Source organism: Phalangium opilio, unplaced genomic scaffold (assembly GCF_054372755.1).
Source record: "Phalangium opilio isolate 3A_F unplaced genomic scaffold, DU_Popi_V2 ptg000041l_1, whole genome shotgun sequence".
Lineage (NCBI taxonomy): Eukaryota > Metazoa > Arthropoda > Arachnida > Opiliones > Phalangiidae > Phalangium > Phalangium opilio.
In genome coordinates this window covers 3,410,536-3,425,202 of record NW_028324165.1, presented here as the reverse complement: position 1 = coordinate 3,425,202, position 14,667 = coordinate 3,410,536, and the positions used below count along the sequence as shown (strand labels likewise).

At 36.5% G+C, this 14,667-nt stretch overlaps 2 long non-coding RNA genes across 2 annotated transcripts; both read left to right on the top strand.

The window, feature by feature from the left end:
- Window positions 1–6,446: 6,446 nt before the first annotated feature.
- LOC149679397 (uncharacterized) lies at window positions 6,447–7,291 on the top strand. Its single transcript, XR_016365917.1, has 3 exons — window positions 6,447–6,858; window positions 6,924–7,124; window positions 7,189–7,291. It is a non-coding gene; the product is annotated as an uncharacterized LOC149679397 (long non-coding RNA).
- A 3,189-nt stretch (window positions 7,292–10,480) lies between these two features.
- Window positions 10,481–14,171, top strand: LOC149679396 (uncharacterized). The gene is made up of 3 exons (XR_016365916.1): window positions 10,481–10,659; window positions 13,710–13,924; window positions 14,034–14,171. It is a non-coding gene; the product is annotated as an uncharacterized LOC149679396 (long non-coding RNA).
- The last annotated feature ends 496 nt before the right edge of the window (window positions 14,172–14,667 follow it).

Below are 14,667 nucleotides of genomic sequence, written 5' to 3'. Positions count from 1 at the left end.
CGACACCTTGCCGTCTCTTACCCGACACCTTGCCGTCTCTTACCCGATACCTTGCCGTCTCTTACCCGACACCTTGCCGTCACTTCTCTGTCAACTAGCCATCACCTTATCGCCAATTTGAAAACAACTAAAGTAGCCTAAGGGAACCTTAAAGTTTTAATTCCTGCCATCTCACCATCAAATATGAAGGCGATACACAGCAAAACGGCCGAAATTTTTTATTGACGATTGCTTAATATCCATGAATTTCTTAATTACTTATATGTTGCTCATATTAATTGCAGAGTTTTGAGATACATTGAAACCGATCAAAACACAAGGAAGACGATCTGGTTCAGATATCGTCTTAATAAGAAGTTGATGGTGCGAAATAACCAGGCGACTTTTTCTACAATGAGTTTTCAAACTCTTAAACCCGTATTCAAAATTTATGTTTTTGGACAAATATTGGCAATTAGCGCGTTTCTTGTTGAAGTTTGTTCAACATTGAATTTTAGACGATTCTTCGAGTTTTAATCAATGATAGTTCATTCGATTCGACATGGGTAGTCTTATAAAAGAACTGCGCCCTTGAACGTTAAGAATTTGAGGAAATTTCTTCTATAATTAAAGAAATGAAGATATCTTCAAAGCCGATAAAACCAAGAACCGTCAATCTAGAAGGACCAGAAACTGCAATATTTTTTGTGCTTACAACGTCTGTGCTCAGTTGTTTGCCAATTTTCGCATGGTACGCGCACCGCGGTACAACGTAAACAAACGTGGCGGTTTTAGGAAGGGTACAAAATGTATTTCCATGAATCGCTTTCGCAATTGTCAAACGCGCAAATCTTTTCCCATTACTTTATTGAACTCTACTTCTAAATATATATCAAAAAAATTAAACATTAAACTCAAGGTTAACGAAATGAGACCAAGCAGCCATTTTACTTGTACTGTCTTTCTTCAAGGCCTTGTCATCTGTTTGCATTTTTTCTTTATTATTTTGGGAGTGGACAATTTAACAAGAAAACGTTAACATTAAGATTCTGGTCCATTATAGAAGGTTCGTGATCAAACACTATAATGACACATGCTAATTGCGAGTCAGTAATGATGCTGTGATTGCATTAACATCATTAGCATTTTAAGTGAGCCATTTAAATTCAAAAATATATCAGAGATTTTATGATTCACGAGAAATAAAATATTTCGCTAATGATCCTTCTCGTAGCATTTTAAATTTCGGTATAATTTCGCTAATGATCCTTCTCGTTGCATTTTAAATTTCGGTATAATTTCGCTAATGATCCTTCTCGTTGCATTTTAAATTTCGGTATAATTTCGCTAATGATCCTTCTCGTTGCATTTTAAATTTCGGTATAATTTCGCTTTTGTGAAATATGGCGCTAAAATAAGCAAATTGAACAATTTAAATGTAAAATGTTAAAACACTAATGTTCTAGATTCAAGTAGGCCTATGTTTGCAAAGTTGTAAAAATATTTGTAAGGCTAATGATTCTTATCGCTTTATTTCAAAACTTGAGTTATATTAGGTTTTCGTACGAAAGGCATTAGAGTAAAAGATACTGCGAAGAATTTTAGACAAACTCAATCTGCCTTCGGTTAGTACGGACGACGTGGTAAGCAAAGACTGAACGCCCAAGCGGCCCAAGCAACAACGTGAGAAGATTTTGTTTTGGCAGAGCTAACTCGATCACGTTCGTTGGGCGTATGTAACTGATTATCATCTGCTTCGTAGTTTAGAGGGCACAATTTTAAAATTTCCAGTGTCTAAACTGGCTATGCCGTGTTCTTCGAATCTTACCTCTCCAAGTCATGGAGAGGTATTACACTTAAAATTTATGACTGTGTGTCGGTGTGTATGGCCGTGGACGTGTTCACAGTTTGTAAAATCATAGCAAAGGTGTTTCCAATTTCAGAACCGAGTTCACGGCTCGCAAAATTTTAGAAAATTAAATAGCACCAGCACTACGTCAGCACTCCCACTAATGTCCAATCCATACTTTTACTGGTCAAAATTGCTTTATCAGCCTATAGTTAGCCCCACATGGACGCCAATTTGCACTTAAAGGCTTCTAAGACCACCATCTTGAAATTTGTTTGGTGAGCACTGTGAAGAGACATTAAAGGTCGAAAAAGAGCGTAAAGTTAAATACACTTTAAAGTAAATAGTTTTAGGTTTATTAGAAGCACCAGTACGTGTCATGACGGAAACTAGATCGCCGTAGTTAAAGGTCTAATCATAATCGTGTTATAGCGTTGGAGCTTGCATCCTTTTTGAGGACATTCTCTATTGGCCCGGCTAGAGTCGTGCTCGGTAACTAAGAATTTCTTTGAGGTGTAACGAAAGGATAGTGTTAATAGTTAATACGCAAACCTAGTTGTAAATACAGCTTTGAATAATGCTTGCATAGTTCATTCATTCACTTGCTTGTCAATTAAGAGCTATAATTGTATTGTAGGTGGACCTCCTCACGACTCGGAGAGGCATGATTTTGGTATCCCAACTTGTTATTTTTTAATTTCTCCTTTAGAAATTAAGGTTATCAATTTAGTTACATATATTTTTACATTAAAGTTTCTTACGAACAAAAATATATCGTCAATGAATGTTCAGTTCTAGCCAAGCGTCTACAATTATTTCATACGTATTTAGAAGAAATGTAGACTTATATGTACCGTCAACCTTGATGGCTGAATATAGTGTTAAACCTATATTGTTAGAGTTACGGTGTGGTCACTAGAGACAGTTTGTAACTCCTAAGTGGTGAATTACCAGCAGCATTCGTAAACTTTAGGGTTTTAGTTTAGAGTACCCACTTTGTCGTTCGACATTTCATTCACGATTTGTATCCCAATCATTATTAGGATACTGAAAATGGAGAATGTTTTCCTTTACTCAACGCGAGCTGTAAGTGTTTCGACAGTTCCTGTTTGTAATTTTTACTAGCCATAAAAATATTAAAGTAATTAATATTGTACCTTTACTACATTAGTATCACGACAATACAAGGAAAACTAAATCATTTTGGTACGATAGACAGAACTTTTACGTTCAGGATTACGTAATGGATAAATTGTCCAGCAGCTGTAACCTCAGGTATTTTACGTATAAAATTTAATTATAATTATAATATTCGAAAGGGATAATACATTTTTCTAATTTCTGCTTTCAAGTTCAAAGTATGTCACACGTGAACAAGTTAAAAATCGTTTGGCTAAAATGAAGGACCCAGCTGCTAAATGGAGTCAACACAATTATCTTCTAAGAGGAGTCGAAACTGGAGTAAGTTTGAACTTTTACATATCACAAAAACTACATCTATTTGCAAATGTTCTATTACACCGTTCTACATTGCAATTTATAGTAAAAGGACATAGTTGGTGTTTTTTAAACTATGTTAAAGAAGGCAATAACATTGGCCGCCATTTTCCTAGATGGCTGCAGATGGAAATATAACTTAATTAGTAACAACATAAGTTTATAAGATATGTTCCATAAGTATGACAATACCTATACTTCGTAATGCTTGAGACTTACAGCTCGAGCTAGTTCGAGAACGAAAAGCGAGAATTGACTACAATCGGTTTTGCAGTTGATCTTCCTATTTAGTCTGTACTAAGCCTTTGACAGCGCCTCACTAGGTGTCGCTTTACGAGAATCTCTGACGTTCCACCTACGTCACTCTATGACAAGCTCTCACTAACCAGTGACATATGGAACATATCTCATGAACTTACGGTAACAATCAAATACTTAAGATCAACACTCTTACAATATTTCAGAGGTAATTTTAATCTGATACAGAGTAAAATTACGTAACTATAGACCTATATGCAGTTATAAAATTAGTTTTCTTTAATTTAACGAAACACTCGTTAGCATTGTAGTTTCATATGTGTAAAACTGTTTTTTTAAGATTATCCACACCGCTTTTACGCTTTTCATGCCAATGAGTTCAAGTGTATTGAGTTATTCTTTCATTCCACCGCATCAATTCGACAAAGTGGGAATTTTAACTGGCAACCCAATAAAAAACGGAATCGTAACACGTGAACCTGAAGAATATAACGTTCAAGGATTCGACGATTCAGTCTGGCTTGTTTTGGCTGTAACTATTGTTCTGATTGCATTCATTTCAACATGGTTTAAAGAGTATTCCTTTCCAAATGTCAAATCCAAATTGCAAAAGTTGACCAACATAATTTGGTACTATACAGCAAGCCTCCTAAATGGTGATTATTTTGTCGTTTAGACAAATTTTTATCTGGGCTACCGTTTATACCACTCCGAGTAACGATGACGTCACGGAAAGGTATTACACTGGACGTGTAGGTGTGCGTGTCTGTCACCGCGTTCGCAGTTGGCAAATCGGAGCAAACGTGCTCGCAGAAAGCATTATTAGCTTCTACTCCATTATCATCGTCAGGCGATTGGCTAAGGTTACGAAAAACGTCTAGCCTCCCAATGGCAGGGCTGCCACCATAGGTTCACGCAATTGCGAGTTTTCTTTTCACTTTAGCGAATCAATCGCCATATATACCCTAAATTTCCAAAAAAAACATTTAAAGAGGCACGGAGTCTTTATCGTTATACGGAGGGGCAAAGCGGTAGCTTCTAGTGTACAAAATTACATCTCCCGGCACCGTCTCACTCAATCTGTGGGTGGGGTATGTGAGGAGGGGAAATTTGGGCTCTCAAGGCCATTCTGGTTGTTTTCGTTTCCGGTGAAAATGGCGGCGCTCGCTCTCTCAGCTCAGTCATCACCTACTTAAAATTGAGATGAATTCCTAAGAATTAATTTATTTTTTAGAGGATTACAAGCGCGAAACGATGGTTAACAAGTTGGGAAAACCAAAATATTGCCTCTCCGTGTCGAGAAGATTATATAAACTAAAGTATCCAATGAAAACGTCGACCTTTTTGCCCTCATCCTTTCCCGCGCTTTGCGCTTCCGCATTTCATCCTTACTCTCAACATCATCTTCCTCCATTTTACATACAAAAATCAAATACTCACAACCACTTAATTTGACTGAATATCCAATTTCCAACCACAATAATATACCGGTAGTTTAATTGACAACCTAATAGCATCGAAATTCTCATTAAGAATGGCTCCCGCGGATAAAAAAGGGCAATTTTCAACTAGGTGGGCGTTATCTCATTAGATTTGAAAAATATCATTTGTCTTTTTTACCAATGCCTAACCGTTTGGATTTTTTTAAAGCAATCTTAGCACCAAAAAATATTTTTGATACAAAATAAATGTTTTATATTCTTATTAAGAATAAAACAAGAGGATACAAAAGGTCTGTCCTCTCGTAATTTTTTAAGCATTTATCATGATTACTCTATACAACAGTAACAAGGAGTATAAACCCATTAGTGGAAGCAGTATTTTTTTCCGAAACAATCTCGCTTATGTTTATCCTCTCTAGACTTCGCTAAAAACGTATTACTCCTACGTAAAATATTAATAGACAGGCAAGGATTCATACCATTAAAGAAGGAGCGCAATATTATTCATACAGAGAAAAGAAATTATTATGTTTCTGAGAGGAGCTTCCCATTTTGGTTGTTGTTTTGAAAAGTATATCGAAATGCACGGGCCTTGATAGATATAGGAGGCAATGAATGAAATATATCACAATGTACGGGCCTTGATAGATATAGGAGGCAATGAATGAAATATATCACAATGCACGGGCCTTGATAGATATAGGAGGCAATGAAGGAAATATATTGCATGCACGGGCCTTGGTAGATATAGGAGGCAATGATAATCTCTCTTTGCACGAGAGGTTTATCTTAAAAATTTAAATAAATATAATTATTTTTAATTATTTTTATCTTCAATAATTAACATTAATAATAGTTAAATGGTTTAAAATAAAGTTTTACCTATTATCATCTCAAACTTTGCTAATATTGACGTTTAAAGTGAAGGGTACCCCTCTTGCCCGCTTTCTTCAAATTTTGGGGTATATATACGATTCGTTTCCATTATAATAGTAAGGAAAAAGCGCAATTGCGAAAACCTTTGGTGGCGATCCCACCTTAGGGAGGCTAGACGTTTCACGTAACCCTAGCTGATCGCCGCGTATATCCTAAAACCAAACGATGATAATGGAGTAGAAGCCAATGATACAGATTGGTGTCTATGTGGAATAGACGGAAGACCAGTGTATGGTGGTGTTAGAAGCCAGTGTAAGTGCAGACTGGTGTCAATGTGGGATTGACAAAGAACAGAAGCTGGTGGTGATTAGAAGCCAGTAAGAACAGACTGGTGTCCGTGTGGGATGGACGAAGACCAAAAGATGGTGGTGATTAGAAGCCAGTAAGAACAGACTGGTGTCCTTGTGGGATGGACAAAGACCAGAAGATGGTGGTGTGAGAACTCAAGTAGAGGAGCCATTTCCGTGACTGTGAAAGCGAACACGTTTGCTCCGATACGCAAACTGCGAACGCGGTCACGTGGGTGTAACAACGGACAGACAGACAGACAGACACACAGACACGGCCGTTACAGAACCTCTCCTGGACTACGTCACACGGAGAGGTAAAAAGCAATGCGTGTATTCTTTGTGTTGGAATAGGGAAAATTATGTCAAATCAAGGCCTAAGAGCGTAGATGTTAGCTATTTTCCGTTTCCGAGGCCTAGGCTTAATCTTGAAAAATGTAAAAGATGGATTTCTGCTTGTGGACGTTTCGATGATCGGATTACTATTGAAAAAATTCAGAAATCCACGTATTATATTTGCTCTACTCATTTTGTGGGGGGTCATGGACCCGCAGACGAGAACCCTGATCCCTTACCTTTAGAAGAAACACTGGATAGTCTTCGATTAATGGTGAGTTTTAAAGTTAAGTTTTTCAAATTGAAAATGCCGTAGCTAATTATTAATTTGAATATTAGTATCAGAATGCTGATATTTCTTCAGATGTGAATGAAATTTCAACCCAAAACACCCAAGGCTTGGAATGTGAAATATCAAATGAAGACCAGATACCCACATTAAAAACATCGAAAGATTCTCAGACAGTAGTGCGCCTATTATCAATAGAAACTCCTGAAATGCTAGCAATACCTAGTAAAACTAATGAAATATTGTTTATGGTATGTTATTGAACCTTTTAATTGTAAAAGCATCTTTTTGGAATTTCACCATTGATATATTTAGAATGAAATTGCAACGAGTACTCCACTGAAACCAGGGCACGAGCCAAACTTTGTAAGCTATACCAGTGTCAGAAAAAGAAAAGTTGCTCAAATATTTTGATATATCTGATGCAAATTCAACTGAATTAAATTTTACTGAAGTGGAATCTGAAGTTTCCCTAGCAAACCAATCAGATCAAAGTAGCGAAACCATTTTATATAGCCTTTTATCAAAAACGGGTACAACCTCAGAAGATTCCGTTTCAATTAACACAAGACAAATTGCTACAGAAGCTTTAAGTACTAATTTAGATGATAGCATTATGGATGTATCATTTTCTGCCAAAAATCAAACTCTTGAAAATAACGCAACCTTCCAGCCTAAAGTTAATAATGAGAAAATATACACAGAACATTTAACCATATCTTTTGGAGATAATCCAATACCCAATGGCTGGTTAGTCACTACTTTGGATGATAGCCTTATGTTCTCAAAATTGGATTTAGAAAATTGCTTCGTTATCAAGACATTTACAATAAAAAACCAAAATGAGAGAGGCATTCTTAAAATATATGGAAAAGACGTTTCTAAAATGCCCTTTGTAAGAGATTCATTACACGATATCAAGAGCGTAACATCATTGTTTACCTTGATAGAAGTTGTAGATTCCTTTACTTTAGGTTGCGGAATTTTCAACAAGGAAATTGTAGATATGTTCGACAGCAAAGTCAAGATGAAAGGGGTAAAGAATAAATTTACTAACGCAATCCATGCAAGTGACCAGGGGCGGACTGGCCATAGGGCCCCAACTGCCACTGGCAGTGGGGCCCCAGTCAATGGGGGCCCTCCTTTTCGGGGTTTGCATATTTCAAAATTGGTCCTTCACTAACTCAAAATAGTTACGTATCCATAAATCGGACATTGGTAAATGGCATCTCATAAGATAATGTTCATTTAATAATTTATAAAGCGGAAAGAGATCGTTTTGTAGTCTTATTGTTTTTGACTCTACTTTTATACCTTGGCCTATCCCGCGAGAATCAAAACTTAAAATCGGTTTATATTTTACTTTCACTTAGTGAAAAAAGGGGAAAATAAGGGACTAAGAGCACATTAAGAGTAGGCTCAAGTTATAAAACTACTACTTTTCATCACTTTTTGATTTTTACTGTTTAAGCTCTAGTTGAATATATTTTTAAGTTTTATATTTATATTTACATATATATTTTCACAACCATTACCCACTAGAATTAACCAAGGTCGAGACTCGGCCGGGCCCCCGAGAGGGGGAAGCCCTCACATGAGCGGTTCCCGTATGAGCGGATTCCAAACTAGTGGTTCCCTAAATAGCAGTTTTCCCGAAATGACAGTTTACCCGTTACAGCAGTTACCGATACAGTTGTTCTCGTAAACGCGGCGTACCGTTACAGCAGTTCTCAAAAGAGCAGAAAAACAGGGATGCGAAAAACTATAGTTATTTATTATGGTGTAGGCTGGGTTATATGAACTCAAATAGAACTAGGTTAGATACGGATAATTTGGTTTGGTTAAAATTGATTATTTGAACTCAATAGTATTATGTCAGGTCAGGTTGGGTTGGGTTGGGATTTTAAGGGTTTTTTTCTTTTGGTTTGAGTTAGGTTAGTTATATTTTGGAAATAGTGTAACAATGTTACGCCTTTTCCAAAATATTTTTGTTTTTCTTCATTGACTTCCCAAATAATAATATGCCTTTTCCAAAATATTGTGTTTATCTTCATTGACTTCCCAAATAATAATATGCCCTTTTTAAAAAATTAGGTCACATTACTGATTAAATGATCACTGAATAAACTAACATAAAAAACCAACGAACATAACTGTATTGTTAAGAAACGCTCAAAACTCAAGACAAACACTGCTATTTACCAAAAGAGCAGCCACTATTTCTAAAACAGCAGCTGCTATTTCTTGAAGAGCAGTTTTGATTAACATCACTGTTTTTTTGGAATCGCGATTGCTATTTCGAGAACTGCACTTCCGAGAAATGCTGAAACGAGTTACACCTCCCGAGAGGTACGGGCCCCGGGAAAATGGACCAAATTGCCCCCCTCTCTCGACGGCACAGAAGATGTTGAAGCTTTTCCGTGGCCTATCGCAAGAGAAACAAAACTTAAACCTCCGTTTATATTTTACTTTCATGCTTAGTGAGAATAGGGGAAAACAAGGGATTGAGAGCACATTAAGAGAAGGCTAAAGTTTTAAAACTACTACTCTTCATCACTTTTTGAATTTTACTGTTTAGTTGAAGATAAATTAATTTTTAAGCTTTATATTTATATTTTTACAACCATTATCCACTAGAATTAACCAAGGTCGAGGCCCGGCCGGGCCCCCGAGAGGTACGGGCCCGGGAAAAAGGACCGAACTGCCCTCCTCTCTCGACGGCCGTCTGCATTATAACGACATACTCCCCTCTCATTTTAGGGATCGGCTTGGGGGCCCTTTTCAAAACGGTGGCAGATGGCTGTGCAGCTTGCCAGTCCGCCTCTGCAAGTGACTGCCAAATTGTTTCACAAAAAGTGTTAAAAAAATTTGGAAAGAGTCCCGACACCCGTGATTTATGCGAAAACTGTTTCAAGTACAGGAGGTCACTGATAAAAGGTGTAATTAGGAGCAAACAAGAGAATGGTGAAAGTCGAATTAGCTATATGCCGAGAGGACTACTAATAAAGAAGATAAAGGAACCAGCAGTAGTAAATTCGCATCTGAAAATGAAGTCGAACCTTATGAAAGCCAGATTGAAAATTCAGCTTAAGAAATATGGAGAGAAACTGAAATCGGATGACACGAATTTTTTAGCAACTTTGCTTGACCAACAGAAAAAAGTGCTACCCAAGAATTCTTTTCAGCGCTTATTCATTGAGCAACAATTATCAGCGCTTAAAGCCAAGAACAAGCGCATGCGCAGTTGGCACCCAAAAGTGTTACAGTGGTGCATTCATTTCTATCGAAAGTCTCCTGCAACATACAAATTTTTCAATCTAGTGATGTCTTACAACTACCATCAAAGAGGACTTTGTATAACCACTCTAGCCACAAAGGTTTGACTCCGGGCTTCAGCAACATGTCTTTTGAAAAAGCTAAAGACAAGCTCTATCATTTGTGCCCTCAAGAACATCAGAGATATGTTAGTTTAATTTTAGATGAAATGAAAATTAAGGAAGATATCAAGAGATCCTTTAATTGCAAATGCTGAAAGTAAGCACCATTGATAGGGCAGAGATTTGCACACACATTTGATAGTGGCACCAGCTACGTAGTAAAGAATTTGTTTATCCCTAACATCGTTAATTTCAGTTTTACTTCCATTTGCAGGTAATTCAAGTAGTTGTTTATTTATTGCTGGGGCTAATTCTTGGAAAGAAACCTCATTTTTCACCATATCACAATGCACACAACTTAGCAAATTATGTGCAAATCTAGCTGAAATAGCCTTCTTACACAAAATTGGTAAGCATATAAATATCTGCAAGCAAAGAGGGCATTTCAATATTAACTCAGAAATGGGAAAAATAATTACGATCCTAACTGGTGGGGCAATTGAAGCGATGTATGTAATAGCATCCGATAAAAAGTCTTCATTTGAAAGAATCTCTAGGCCAACGTCCCAAAAGGATTTTGATGTTTTTAATTTCGCTAATTCCAAATTAAACGTCTGAAATCCAGTCTCCCACATCGTCGCTTTTTCACCAACACCCACTGCTATCAATTCTTCCATTACTTGTATTGTGCAACTATCCGATTTATCTGGTATACCCAAAGCTTGCAATTTCTTGAAGCTTTGGTTAATAAAATCCTTGAATGTTTTAGTAGTCAAATCTGCATGATATTAATTACATTAATTACTTGAAATTGATATCGCAAAATTGTTTAACTGTTTAATTTACTAATTAGTTCTTCAGACGGAATTACAGTTTTTCTTTTTTTCCCAGAACTATTACCTACTTTACAATTTATATTTTCAACAGAACTATTTATCGTATCGGAGAAACCTCCATCAGTAATATCATGAGTGAATAATGTGTTAGCTCCCTATAAGTTACTCAGGCTCCATAGGCGTAATGTATCCAGCGATTTCTTCTCATTTCGCCCGCGCGGGAAAAAATCCGAATGTTGCGCTCTCTCATGTCGAACAAAAATCCCGCTCGTACGGCTCCTTGACCTCGAGTCGTCGGCTGCTTTTTCACCAAGGGAGTGTTTTAGTCGTGAATGTTTACGTTTTAACAATTTAACATTAAATCATGGCGTTTGTTTCAGTACTGAGATAAAAAATGCAGGAACTCTATGAAATTTGCCGATATTGATAAAGAATGATAAAGATATGAGTTGTTATTGTGACTTGAAACCAGAAAATTATACAACTGAGCTAAATCCAATCCACTGATCTCTTAACTGTTTTCTTAACCGAGGCTACTGAGCGAAATATTCGGCTGCTTAAATAGCTCCGATATCATTGGCTAGATTCCACTACACGCGCTTCCGGGGAAAAACCGGAAAGAAGCGTAAATAAGATTTTCGTTCCCGTGGCGGCCGCAGAGCGTCGCATATAATTGGGAAGCCGGCGGCGCGGGAGAAAACGCTGGAGTATAAAAATGAATTGCCTGAGTAACTTATAGGGAGCTAACATATTATTAACTCATGGTAATATGAGGTACAACATTTTCTACATATTCTTCAACTATAATTATCTCAGGCGTCTCGTATTGGTCCTCCTTAATACCATAAAAATTTACAGAGCTGTGCTAATTAGCTGACAACTAATTGAATTAGAATTAGCAATTAGGGAAATATTTATGAACTAATTAATTAGCCAATTAGCAATTAGACATAGAAACTAATTCAATTCAATTAGAAATTAGGCATTTATTTATCAAACTAATTAATTAGAATTACTAATTTCTAATTAATTACTTGTCTAATTAAGGTATAAAAGAGACCATAAGTAAGCATAAAAGTTTAAAAGTGCCCATGGATTTAGTACTTTGGTAATGCAAAGTTTAATGTTTTAATGTCATTGAAAAACGGGTACGGAAGCCATGAATTATTCTCGAAAAATGAGACAAGCCTCGAGCCTTCCGTCATGTTAAAATTTGTCTCATTTCTTCATTTTCTTCCCACAGTTCCTATAATGGACCCCTGAGTAGTAAATACATGCGCACTGCTATTAATTCGAGTAGGTAAAACAGTCGAAATTTCGAATTGGGGCAGTTGCGAACTACGAAATTTTCTACTAGTACTAGTATTCTCTCATGTTTGAGGAGCTGAAAAATTTAGAGTAGCACTAAGGTTTCCTCATCGATATAATAAGGCTTTTTCATATGCAAATAGATGAATCAAGAGTTAATTCCTCGATTTTTTTACAACAAATTGGCGTAAAAGATTAATTGAAAATTCAATTAGCTATTTAGTTAATCCTAAATCTAATTAAATTTTAATTAGATAATTACCTTTCCGATTCATACTAATTAATTAGAATTACTTCTCAATTAGCACTAAGGTAATTAAAATACAATTACCATTTTCAATTAGTAAATTATGCTAATTAATTAGAAATTCAATTAGCTAACTAATTAATTAGCACAGCTCTGATTAAATTTATATCCTTTAATTTGTCCTGTTTCAGTTTTAGGGAAGATTTCCTATATTATAATGTAAATTGTATTAACCAAGGCTTAACACAAATAAGATCTTAATAAGTACATTTTAAAAGTACAAATTTAAGTTAATAATATTTACCGTGCGTTATAATGCTTCTAATAAAATTTCTTACTTTCCGGTGTATAAATGTTCCTTACATAAATCATTTCTCCTCAATACAAACAAATCTCCGCAACTTTCCGAAACTCTGACGCGCGCCATTTTTAAAGTCCTAGCCTACCCCGGCAACAGAGCAAAAAAAAAAAAACCAATGACTATGACCTTGACAGGCCCTGGTTTCCGGTACAGCCAACTGCGCAAAGCGACAGTGGTGGGAAACCTTTTCGTTATGCTTTGCCCCTCCGTATAACGATAAACACTCCGTGCTTGAATTCAAACGTCAACAATAGCTACGTTTAAAACGATTTTAGGAATAAAGTTTCTTAAAACGATTTAACTATAAATAAGCTAAATTAATGACGATTAAAATAATTAATATCAATTATATTTATTTAATTATTTAAGAAAAACCTCGTAATTGCGTCTCGACTCTGAGAGGTTTATTTTGGTTTCCCAACTTGTTAAATATAGAATTGGAATGTTTACATAAGCCAATGAAAAGGACCATTTTCTCGGGGCTAATTGAAATTAGTGAAATATGCGCTATAGCCTCGATAACTGTAACAATTTCATAATTTTTACTACTTTTTTACATCTACGATCTATCTATGCTTCGCTATTTTCTGCAACGCTGTTCCCTTGACACCGTTAACTGGGACAAGAGAAGCAAATAACATTTCACGTGAATTTACCTCTTTGTTTAGGGTGAATAATAATATTTTGGTTTGCTCATTTATCTACAGGAGGAGATTTACCATCAATTTACTTTGCCACTCGAATATTTGTCGGCAGTTGGATTCTAATGTGCAGTATCATAATGAAAGCTTATAACGGCAACTTGAAAAGCGAATTATTAACAGACATATCAAAATACATCGACTCTATTGAGGATGTCTTATCGAATGAAAAACTTGTGCCAATAACAGCAGAAGAATCACCAGCTTTAACCAAAGCAAAAGTGAGTGTCTTTTAAAAATCCATTATTAAGTGAGTGAGCGAAGAGAGGGAGGTAAGCCCTCACCATAAAACCAGTTTCAATTTTAGGCCTTTTGAAACTGAATTTTTAGATAAGTCAGAAGTTGATGACTTCTTATCCTGGGAAGTATTGGACACTAAGGCATTATATAGTATCCATCCCTGCAAGTCAAAATTGCCTATGGCACTCGTAAAAGAGGGTCGAAAGTTTCCTCCCCACTAGGAAAACTATCTAATCTACTGAAAAAATCCCACGCCGAGAGGCTGTGGCACTCAAACTGTGGGGCGTGTTCAAAACTTCTTCAGCGCCTATCGTTGAAAAGCCGTCTGGCTTGAACTCCATTACAATCCGTGGGCCTAGGACCCCACACTAGTTTGACCGGAATTTCTAGCAAACTCTATTAACAGCTGTTCTTGTCACCGTTTCTGATTCGTTACCTCAAACCACAGGACACACCTTAAAGTTTCGTTACTTTCCTGCTGCTGGCGCGCAAATCAGTCTGCCAACTCAAAATGAGGGAAATGCCGTAGGTGGCGCGGTGATCGGACCTAATAAGAAGTTGGCTAACAGAGATGGTTCCGGATATGGTTAGAGTCCTATACTTCCCAGGATAAGAAGTCATAAACTTCTGGATAAGTTAATAGTGAATATTAACTTTTTTATGAAAATTCTACATCCTCAGTTCAGTTGCGGTGTATGTATAAAAGTGCGAAAACTGTTTTAAT